Genomic DNA, 10,583 nt, shown 5'->3' with positions numbered 1-10,583 from the left:
TTCTGCTTGGTATTTTTTTATGAATTGTGTACTCCCTGTGACTGATTTTCAAGTCAACATTTTTGTCTTTTTTTTTTTTTTAATGTGAACAATTAACTTCACCCTTAACTTAATAAGGATCTGGTGTATTATGAGTGGAGTGAATATTTTGCCATTTGGCTGATATCATTTTTGATCAAATTACATGCTACAGTGCTGAATTTAATACACCTGGGCTTCTCACCGGCTGAACACTGACCCCTTGGTGCTCCCTGACCACGTAATAAGAATGTATAACATGAATGCAAATATAAAGAAATTAAAAACTCCAAGGTGGTACAAAGGATTAGTCGTATCCTGTGCTTTGCTAACCTCTAAATGGCTTCGTAGCAACAGGTTACAGAATTGGGGTCCCCGGGTCCGAATAAACTGACAAGCATTCATACGTGTGTTCTTTATATGCATCTGATGCGAGCAAATATTCATGGATTGAAAGATAGGTAGTTAAGATAGGGACTGAAAAATTAATTAGGTCACTTACTTTATGGCTATGGCCATAACGTGACAGTCTTTCATAAAACTGCTGGAAAGCTTTGCAATCACAGCCCCAGTGCTCTCACTTTTTACTGTCGACCAGCTGTTAAAAACTTTAAGGAGAAAAAAGAAATTGAGGAGTCCTCCGAGGACCCATTTGTACAGCTCCAGCAGTTTATGTCTCCGTCTCTGGTATTGTGCGGCAGGTGTGCACGCTCTTTGAGTTTCTCCTTATTTCAACTTCCAGAACAAGACTACAGGAAGGAATAATAATTGTTCGGAAAGCCTTTACACGTCAGGTATTGTAAGAGCAATATTTTTACAAATGAACGTGTAGTGAGCCCTGCCAACTATGTGCACGTGGAGAAGATCAATACTCCGAAGACAAACCGACAGCATGCATCTTTTCAAAGTCGTCACATCGCTGAACTCTTCGCTAAAGTGACTTGACTTGAAGTTCGAGACTTTCACCTGACATGACCGAGCAGTTTGAAGCATTTGAAGTTTTGATTCAGTGTATTTTTATGATAACATTTCGGCAGCGAAATTTGCGTGGCTAAAAATCTGTAATGTTGAAATGTATTCATATTGGATTTTTCGTTTTCTTGACGTTTTTCAAAGTGGATGTCAAAAGCAGAGGAAGTCAGAAAAATCATTTCAAAAGCAACAACAATAGCAAAGAGCAAAAAAGGGAGAAGTCACTTTTACTTCTCAGTGGTGGCCACATGTATCCCCTATAACTAACTAACCAACCAAGTAAATAACTAAATAAAAAAACAACTTTCTGTGATGTTTGCATGATCTCCCTGTGTCTGTGTTGGTCTCCTCTGGGTTTTCCGGTTTTCTGCCACGGACCAAAAACGTGTAGCAGGTGCACTGGAGCCCCAAAATTGTGCGGAGGAGGGGGTGTCTGTCTCCATATGAAGCCGAATGGCCCAGGGTGAATCCCGCCCCTGGCCCAATGGCAACCGGGGCTGGCTTCACCCCCCCTCCTGCAACCCCGGTTACAGGACACGAGGTATAGATATAAAGAGACACCAAAAGGTTCAAGATCTTGTTAGTTGAATTGAAGCTGAAGTGGGAAAGATTTTCTTGAGAATAAGTCTGAAGTGACAGGCTAATCTGAGGGGAGTTGGGATCCGATCAGCTTTATTCCTATCTCAGTTGCTTGTCCTGTCATTAAAGGCCTGTATCTACAGAGCAGGAAGTAAAGATTGTGGCCCACAAAAAGCATTTAGTCCGCTTTCAGATCTGCTTAATGCTGCCCATTGATTGCTTCCCCTTTTTAACAACAATGGGCAACTCTGATGCTCTAAATGGCCCTTTTTCCACTTAGAGGCTCGGGTGGGTTTCACTCATCCTCTAGAAAGACACTGGCCTTAACTTCAGATAAGTACTTAGCAGCCTGTGATGCATTTGATGTCTTTTTTTTTTTCATCTAGCGCTGTTGCCTTGAGCCAAAATAACTTTGTTTTCATATTAATAGTCAGATCCAAATTAGGATTAATCTGCTTTTAATAAAGAATGATTCAGGGAGAGATAAATCATAAAATGGTTAAAGCACACCCTCCCATGATTACGGAGACCTTATCAAAGGCTGCAAACCCTCTTTCCCGACATGCAGCCCAGCAGCCCCTAAACACCAGGCCAGCTCTGCCTTATACTAAATCTTTGATGAGGAGCAGCAGCTACAGAATCCAAAGAGGGCATGAACAGGGAGCTGGAAGAGAGCAAGCTGCTGTCAACAAGCTCATATGGTGAACAGATGTGGGGGAACTCCCTCACTACTCCTTAGCCTGCAGCCATGGATACATACCCACCCACTCACTCAAACACACCCACACCCACGCGCACACACAAACATGCAAACTGGAGAGGAGGAGAAGCAAAACAATCATTTGGAGTAAATTCCGGAGATAGCTAGCAATGTTGTGGTGGGTTTTTTTTTTTGTTTTGTTTTTTTTCACACAGAAAGGCCAGAATCTGAGAAGACCGAATAAGACATTGGAGCTGAGGCCACGAAGAAGGGGTTGTGTAAAAGAGCGATATGCAATGTTTAATCCTGCTACACAGGCCGCCTTATTTGATAGCAAAACCGACATAAAGCAGCCGCCTCTTAAAAATGTGCTATCGCTCAATGGGCAATACTTCAGTCATGCTGTCAAATCCAAGTAAGGAGCGTTTATTGTGCATTTATGTTCACAGGGAGTTATTGTTACGCAACCGTGTTGAACCGCTGAATTCCATCTCTGGCCTGATCTGCAAACATGTGGGGGAACTCAAGACAAAGGTAAATTTGATTACACAGTGTGTGGCCTTCAAATTTGTTTTCCTAAGCTCTCACTCACTTTCACTAAACCAGTAATGGTATTTAAAACAGGACGTCTGAAGCTCTGGAGTTGAAATATTTGAGTTGCATCCTACTTTTCAAATCAGTTACTTAACCCTCGTATACTATATGACAAGCGCGTATTCCCCGTTGTACGCGTTGAGTACATTTTGTACTATGCACAGACTTCTAAACATGGGCTACACACACATTAGCCCTGTCAAGAAACTCCTGAACCAGACACAAAGTCAGAAGCGTCTTACTTGTGACTGCTGTGGTGACAACCGGACTGTTGCTCAATAGTCCCCTTTCAGATGAAAATAGATTTTGCATATCATTTGGAAATCAAGGTCCCAGAGTCTGAAGGAAAGAGTTGGAAAGGCAGAGAATCCACATTGTTTGAAGTACAGGGTGAAGTTATCACAGTCAATGATGATTTGGGCTGCCATTTCAATGTGTTTTCTGAGGTCCAGAGTCAACACAGACATCTACTTCATCCTCCCTTCAGCTGAAAAGCTTCACGGAGATGCTGATTTCATTTTCCAGGGGACCTCCCCGATATCCAAGGGCACCATCAGCTGTTTTAGTGCCCACTGTGTTAATGGCGGCAAACTGGCCTTGCCTGGACCCCACAGAGACTCTATGGGGAATTATCAACTGGTAAATGTGGGACGCCAGGCCCAACAATGCAGATGACCACCATCGAAGCAACACTAATTCATGCAAAAGGAGGCCCAACCAAATTGAATGCATGGAAATGAACATTCTTTCCAGAAGCCTGACATTTCTGTTTGATATATCTTTTATTTGTTGATTTCATGAAATATTCCAATGTTCCATACACTGAATGTTGATTTTCATTATATGTGAGCCATAATCATCGACATTTCAAGAAATAAAGGCGTGAAATATTTCACTCTAAATGTAATGAATCTACAGTATATAATACGGGTTTCACTTTCTGAAATTAATGAAACAAAATCATTTCATTATATTCTACATTTTTGAGCTGCATTTGTATATCTGGCCCTCTAATCGATTGGTGTACCCTGCCTCTTGCCCGATGACAGCTGGGATAGGCTCTGAGATGGCCTGAGTGCAGGATAAAGGGTGTATAGGTAGTAAATGAATGGGCAATCATCTGACATAAGCATCTTCTAATTCAGGTGCCGTACTTTTATACAGCATGGCCCTGGATAGTCAGCACATTTGGAGGTAATCTATAAAGCATTTGGCCCGGTAATATCATTGACCAACCAGTGTAAGGCAGCGTCCTTTCCAACTACATGTCAACACAAAGACCGGAGAATTGAACTGAGGACAGTTGCGGGTCACACACTGTTCGAACAGTCATTGCAAAAGAAAAGTTTAGCCAACATAACACGCAGTTATATACATGAGCTATGATGAATCACAATGAATCAGGGAATGGGCACAAAAAGGCTTAACCATCGATATTGCTCCACGTGTTAGCATTTTAAAATGATTCATGGTAATAATGATAACAACAATAATCTCAATAATAACAATCTTCATCGTCGACTGGCGACCGACTGTTCCAGGGTGCCTTTTTGCCCTACGAGAGCAAGGGATAAGTGGTATAGATAAGAAAAAAGAAAAAAAAAGGTCTGCTTCTTCACAGGATTTATTTCGAGCCTTTCAGCACAAACACACTCAGCTTGTGATTACATGGTACCTTGTTTCAAATAATGTGGAAGGCGGTGTTATACTGCAGCTGGTAGGGTATTTGACACTAATTATTTACATGCTTACCTGCTGCTCTGACTGTGATTACCCAGGCTGACCCACAACTGTGCATCCTTGTCACCAACCTTGGCAGGAATCCATACGCGAAATTGGATTAGTTGCAACTGCTTTTTTTTCTCCTGTAGCAGCACTATACAGTATGTAAACATTTGGTCAATGGACCTCCCAGCCCCCGCTGTTGTTAAGTCATTAACCTCTTTATAAGACCATGCAGTCATGCACTTTTTTTCTTGTCAGTGGGTTTTATCATCATTCACTTTACAAACAGCCTTTATTAGTCAAAAAGCCCTCTGCAGGCCCGGATTAGCTCAAGAGGCTTTCATTATACTTCGATTCTACCACCTTGATTACTTTCAATTGGCATGAACACCTCATTTTCTAGCATAATCTAATTCAATATCATCTCATTTAGTGCCTGATAGAATGGGACCCAAGATAATTTGCCCAGTTCAGCTTTGCAGTGGGGTGAAATGTTTGTCTTACCATGGAATGATGATGATGCGATGGAAATCTAAGATGCTATAAATAATGCCTCACTGCTGAAAGAGAGATAAAGACGGTTGTTACAGGGTGCATTCCACGGCCTCTCAAATGAAGGCATGCCTCACATGACCTAGTAGGTGTCATGACTCATATCACCTTAGGCAGCTTTGTACTTTTGGACAAGAATTCAAAATATGTAAACAGGTTTCTGGTCAGAGCACGTCTGGTCGATCATCCGCAGTCTGTCACGGAAAAAAGTGTGACAAGCGGTCATCTCTCAGAAAATGGTAGATTTAAAGTCAAAGATTTTTCTACTTATTTTAAACCTTTCAAAATGTCTTCTTTGGTTGAGTTGGCTGGCAAAATAAAAACTAAAGTTGGGACGAAGACAATACTGTTACTGTTACCATTACTGCCACCAATCTCACCAATCAGGCCCCAGAGAATGTTATACCGGTTTTGTTTGCAGGAGACAAGATGACTATCTGTTATCACCGTCGGATTTCTCTCATTCTTCTGGTGTCCACCATTCGTAGACAACCTTGTGTCCCGAGAGGTCAATATGTCATCCAGACAAATACTCGGAACTCCGCTCACACCTGAGGCCCAAACACTTCGATGTCTGCAGGGAAGCAGGACCACTTACCTTATCATAGTCTTTTAACTGCTTTACAGGCCGACTGAGTAGATTCTCAGAAGATATGAAAGATTTTCTGTGCCGCGCCTGGAATTCCATCAACAGTGACTTGATTAACGTTTTAACATAAACATATGGATATTAGTTGTTTTTTTTTAATCATTTTTTTAATCTTGTATAATCTCTCTATTTTGGGTTTGGGGGATTTTTCTTCAAAATTATATTGCCACAGTTTAGTATTGAAAAACTGGCATTTACATTTTAAAGTTATATTGTTACCATTAGAATGAGTGGCATGGTGATGGAGTGATTAGCACTGCTGCCTCAAAGTCAGTCTTACAAGGACATTCCCATGAGGAGGTTGCCTGTTCTCTGCACAGACCCCCCCGAAAACACACACATTCACACACACACACACACACACACACACTGACCAAGAACATACAGTACATCAATTGAAGAATCTAATGTGCCCAGAAGAGTGAATGTGAAAGTGAATTGGTGTATGACTCTATGTGGACCTGTGAGTGATTGGCGGACCGTCCGGGGTGTAGCCTGTCTCTCCCACACTGCCAGCTGTGATTGGCTACCCATTGCAACCTTGCAGGATAAATGCATTCTTTTTTTTACCTTAGAGAAAAGCACTGGGATTAAACCCATGCTTTTGTGCAGACATATAAGAGTGAAATAGATTGTATTTTCTGACTTCATTTGGAGGTCAAATGTTGACAAAGGATTTTTTTTTTGTTTTCAAACTGCATTTTTGAAGGTTTCTTTGCCCATTGCTTTACAAGATGATGGAACTTGTTCCTGTTAAACCTGTGATGTCATCGCCTCTATATGCTTGGGTACTTCCTCTCCTTTATCATGGTTCCTCAAGAAAGCAATGCAGCTAGATTGTCAAAGTCTGGCTTCGGATTATTTGCTTGTGCTGCAGCCAAAGGAGTTTGGCCAATTTGTGTGTGTTGAGATGTTATGACAGCGAGGCGAACCATGGAAAAATGTCAACAACTGATCATTGCCTCCACAATCAGTTTCTATAGGATTCCTCCCAGATGGAACAAAAGCATCTGATGTGCCTTTTCTGTCTCTGCATCCATGGCCATTGTTATTCTGGGATTGCTGAGAAATAAATGTTGCATGAATTAGAAATGAACCATATCTTAAGATGGTTTTATCACTTGGATCTGGATCTGGATTGAAAAGACTTCGATGTGAAACAGCATTAACTAATTCCATGTAGAGAGACATTATGGTTATTTTTCTCTACATTAGTCCTGCATTGTTAAGACATAGAGGGCATACAAACAGGCTTTCCACCACCCATATATCTGCTGGCACATAGAATGTATTGTGGCAGCACTAAATCCGTTTGCTTAATTGATATGTGCTATAAACACAATATAGTGCCATTCCACTCACAATTTTCATTGAAAATAATCTGTAATTAGAAATGATTTAGACTTCAGTTATGAAATGAGAATGCATATTCCACTTTGCATCTTTCACACAGTCGTTATGGACTGGGGAACTGCAGTAAGATTCTGGCAACATGATATTGCATACGTGAAACTACAAAAAGCCTTAAAAAGTCATCGGCTAAATTTTCTTGTGAAGAAGATCTGTGTGTGATTTTATTGTCATTTTTCCGAGTCAGTTCAGGTCAAGAAACACAAAGCACCATTCTAATACTAACAGTATACTTAAATAATTACTGATATATCCATCCACAAATCACTCCATCCATCTTCTACCGTTTATATACCGTGACACGAGATCGTGTCGTAGGGGCAGCGACTGAAGACGAAAGGCCCAGATTTCCTCTCCTTGGCCACTTGGTTCAGCTCCTCAGGGGGATCCCAGGAGGTTCCCACGCCAGCCTAGAGACATGGTCTCTCCAGCATGTCAGCATGTCTTGGTTCTTGCCTGGGGGCCTCCTCCCGGTTGGACGTGCCCATAACAACTCACATGGGAGACATCCTAACCAGATACTTGAGGTACCTCATCTGATTCCGCTCCACGTGAAGGAGCAGTGCCTCCACTCTGAGCCCCTCCCAGATAGCAGAGCTCCTCACCCTATCTCTAATGGAGAGACTGGACATGCTGCATTTCAACCGTTTGCATCCGCTAACCTTATTCTCCCAGTCACAATCCACGGCATGCGACCGTAGGTGATGGCAGGAACATAGAATGACCGGTAAATTCAGAGCCTCATCTTCTTCACCAGGACAGATAGGTGCAGGGTCCCCATCGCTGCAAATGCCCACAGATCTGCCTGTCGATCTCATGTTCCATCCTTCCCTCACTCTTGAACAAGTCCCTGAGATACCTGAATTTTTGCATTTTGGGCAGGACCTCTTCCACAACCCAGAGTGAGCACTCCACCCATTTCCAGCTTGGATTCATGATTTTGTTTTTTGAGGTGCCTGATCCTCATACCAACTGCTTCACATTTGTCTGCGAACTGCTCCAACGAGACCTGTAGATCATGGTCTGGTGGCGGAGTTTGATCCCACTGGAGTTTGAAGCACACCCTTGGCTCCCCCTTTTTCAAGAGGGGGATGACCACTCTAGTCTGCCAAACCAGTGGCACTGTCCCCATCTTCCATGCAATGCTGCAGAGGCGTCTCACCCAGGACAGCCCCACAACCTCCCGAGCCTAACGGTACCAAGGGCAGATTTCATTCAAACCCCGGGACCCCGCCACCAAGGAACTTGCTGAAAACCTCAGAAACTTCAGCCCTGTAAATCGGACAGTCCATCCTAGACTCCCCCAACTCTGCTGCCTGATTGGAAAGCATTTGTCAGGAGTGAAGAGACCTTGGCAGTATTTCTTCCAACAATCCACAACGTCCCAAGCTGAGGTCAGCAGCCCACCATCTCTACTGTACACAGTGTTGATGGCTTACTGCCTCCCCCTTTAGAGACATTGGATGACTAGAATCTCTTTGGCGCCTTTGGAAAGTCGTTTTCCATGGCCACACCAAACTCCTTCCAGCTGCCTCTAGAGCCCCACAGGCCAGAAAGGCTCGGTTGGACTTCTTCATTAGCTTGACATCATTCCTCTCCGCTGGGGTCAACCAATTGGTTCAGGTTAGCACCTCGACAGGCACCGACCACCTCACAGCCTCAGCTTGGTCTGGTGCCTCGACAATGGAGTCATGGAACATGGCCCACCAGGACTCAGAGATGTAACATGCCATGTTCCTAGAGCCAGTTTCTGCAGTTGCAGAAGGTCCCCCGGCTCCAGCCACCACCCAGCTCACATTGTACCCAGCCTCCATGGCCCCTCCTACGAGTGTGGGCCCAAGGGAAGGGGAATCCGATTTGCCCTTTTGGGCTGAGCCCATTTGGTGCAGGCCAGGCTGGACCACCATTGCACTCACCATCAAGCCGCATCCAGGGAGGGTCCTGGTGCCCTGCATCTGGGTAAGGGAAAACCAGGTCCACTTGTCTTTTTCATCATTAAGGGGTCTTACTGACATATAAATTGACCAAATCTACACCTGGCAGCCTCCTTGCAAAGAAACATAAGAAATTCCTTGATCTAATGCAACTCTGCCCTAAGAGGGGGTTGACTAAAAACATAACTTGTTCTGATCCAGAACATATCATTGTTTTATGATTGAAATCTGCAAATCCTCTCATGCATATGCAACCTCTTCCACATTTACTCTTGTCTGCGATGACTCCCGGAGTGAGCACTATGAAGGATAGCCCTTCCAGGATGTAATCCAATCAAAATGAATGGATGGAAGTATGAATAAATAAATAAATAAATGGGAAAAGAAAAAAAAAAAAAACACGGAACTGATTCCTTATCTTTGTAAGATGCTGCATTTCCCCTCATCTCTGAGAACACACAGCCAGCATTATCAGTCATTTGATTACTGCAAGTAAAAATGGATACAGAGCAGCAGCGGTTTCAGCCTCAAGAGCCCAGACTTGTACATATAAATCCAATTGAAAGCTGTACCTTATGTATTTGTTTAAGATTTGGAAATAATTAACTTGGGTAAAGGCTGTTATGGGCACACAATGGGATTAACTGAAACATCAAGGGTTTTCTGAGTTTAGGACAATCTGAGAGCACCTTTTTCCTGCCACTTAACTTCAATACACAATTACAAAAAAGCATCTGTATGTGAACATACATTTATATTTGATAGACATATGGCTATTAAATGCTATCTTTTTTTTTTTTTTTTTTTTTTAAGTGGAGTGTGTACATGCATTTGCACACTAAACCAGATCCAAACACATTACCCAGGCCCGCGGCATCATCAGGCAAACAGATGTTGGTCACAAAGGACAGCTGATCCTATGAACTGACTGCAGTAATAAATATGTGTCTGTGTGGCTTTCATATGGAGAGAGCGCATGTATGCTTTTTCCTGACCAGTGATAACATTTATAGACAGTGAAATGGATAACAAAGCCAATCCTGGGAGGGTAATAGTTTTTGGCATCTGGAACATTTTCATCTGATGAGTGCAAAGCTTTCAATTGATAGTGGTTGAGGGAATCTAATAATCCTGTTATTTGACCGAATACACTGAGTGTTACTTTAACGGCAGCGCAGCATCTATGTATCTCATTGTTTTGTATTTTTGCATCAAGTGTTCTCAACAATACCGTCTGTAATTGCCGACAGCCAATTTCCCTGGCAGGTTGCAATGAGGCTTTAGCTCCCCTGAGCTGCACCCTGATCCTTGCATAAGGATGTAATTAACCACCATCTTTTGTCATTAACTATGAGGATTTTTGGCAAGCATGACGCTCCGAGGATGTAATTGTCAGATCGGACCCACTGCCTGGTCAGGCTGAGGATTAAAATCCTGGTTAGAAGTGGCT

At 42.8% G+C, this 10,583-nt stretch overlaps 1 long non-coding RNA gene across 1 annotated transcript; it reads left to right on the top strand.

The window, feature by feature from the left end:
* The first annotated feature begins 2,382 nt into the window (after positions 1-2,382).
* LOC147232210 (uncharacterized) lies at positions 2,383-3,707 on the top strand. Its single transcript, XR_015106464.1, has 3 exons — positions 2,383-2,447; positions 2,719-2,803; positions 3,351-3,707. It is a non-coding gene; the product is annotated as an uncharacterized LOC147232210 (long non-coding RNA).
* Positions 3,708-10,583: the final 6,876 nt, after the last annotated feature.

The sequence above is a fragment of the Fistularia commersonii genome, chromosome 8, assembly GCF_037954325.1.
Source record: "Fistularia commersonii isolate RoL2024-O1a breed Wild chromosome 8, RoL_Fcom_v1.0, whole genome shotgun sequence".
Lineage (NCBI taxonomy): Eukaryota > Metazoa > Chordata > Actinopteri > Syngnathiformes > Fistulariidae > Fistularia > Fistularia commersonii.
The sequence above is the reverse complement of the archived record's forward strand: the minus strand, read 5'-3'. Positions and strand labels throughout refer to the sequence as shown.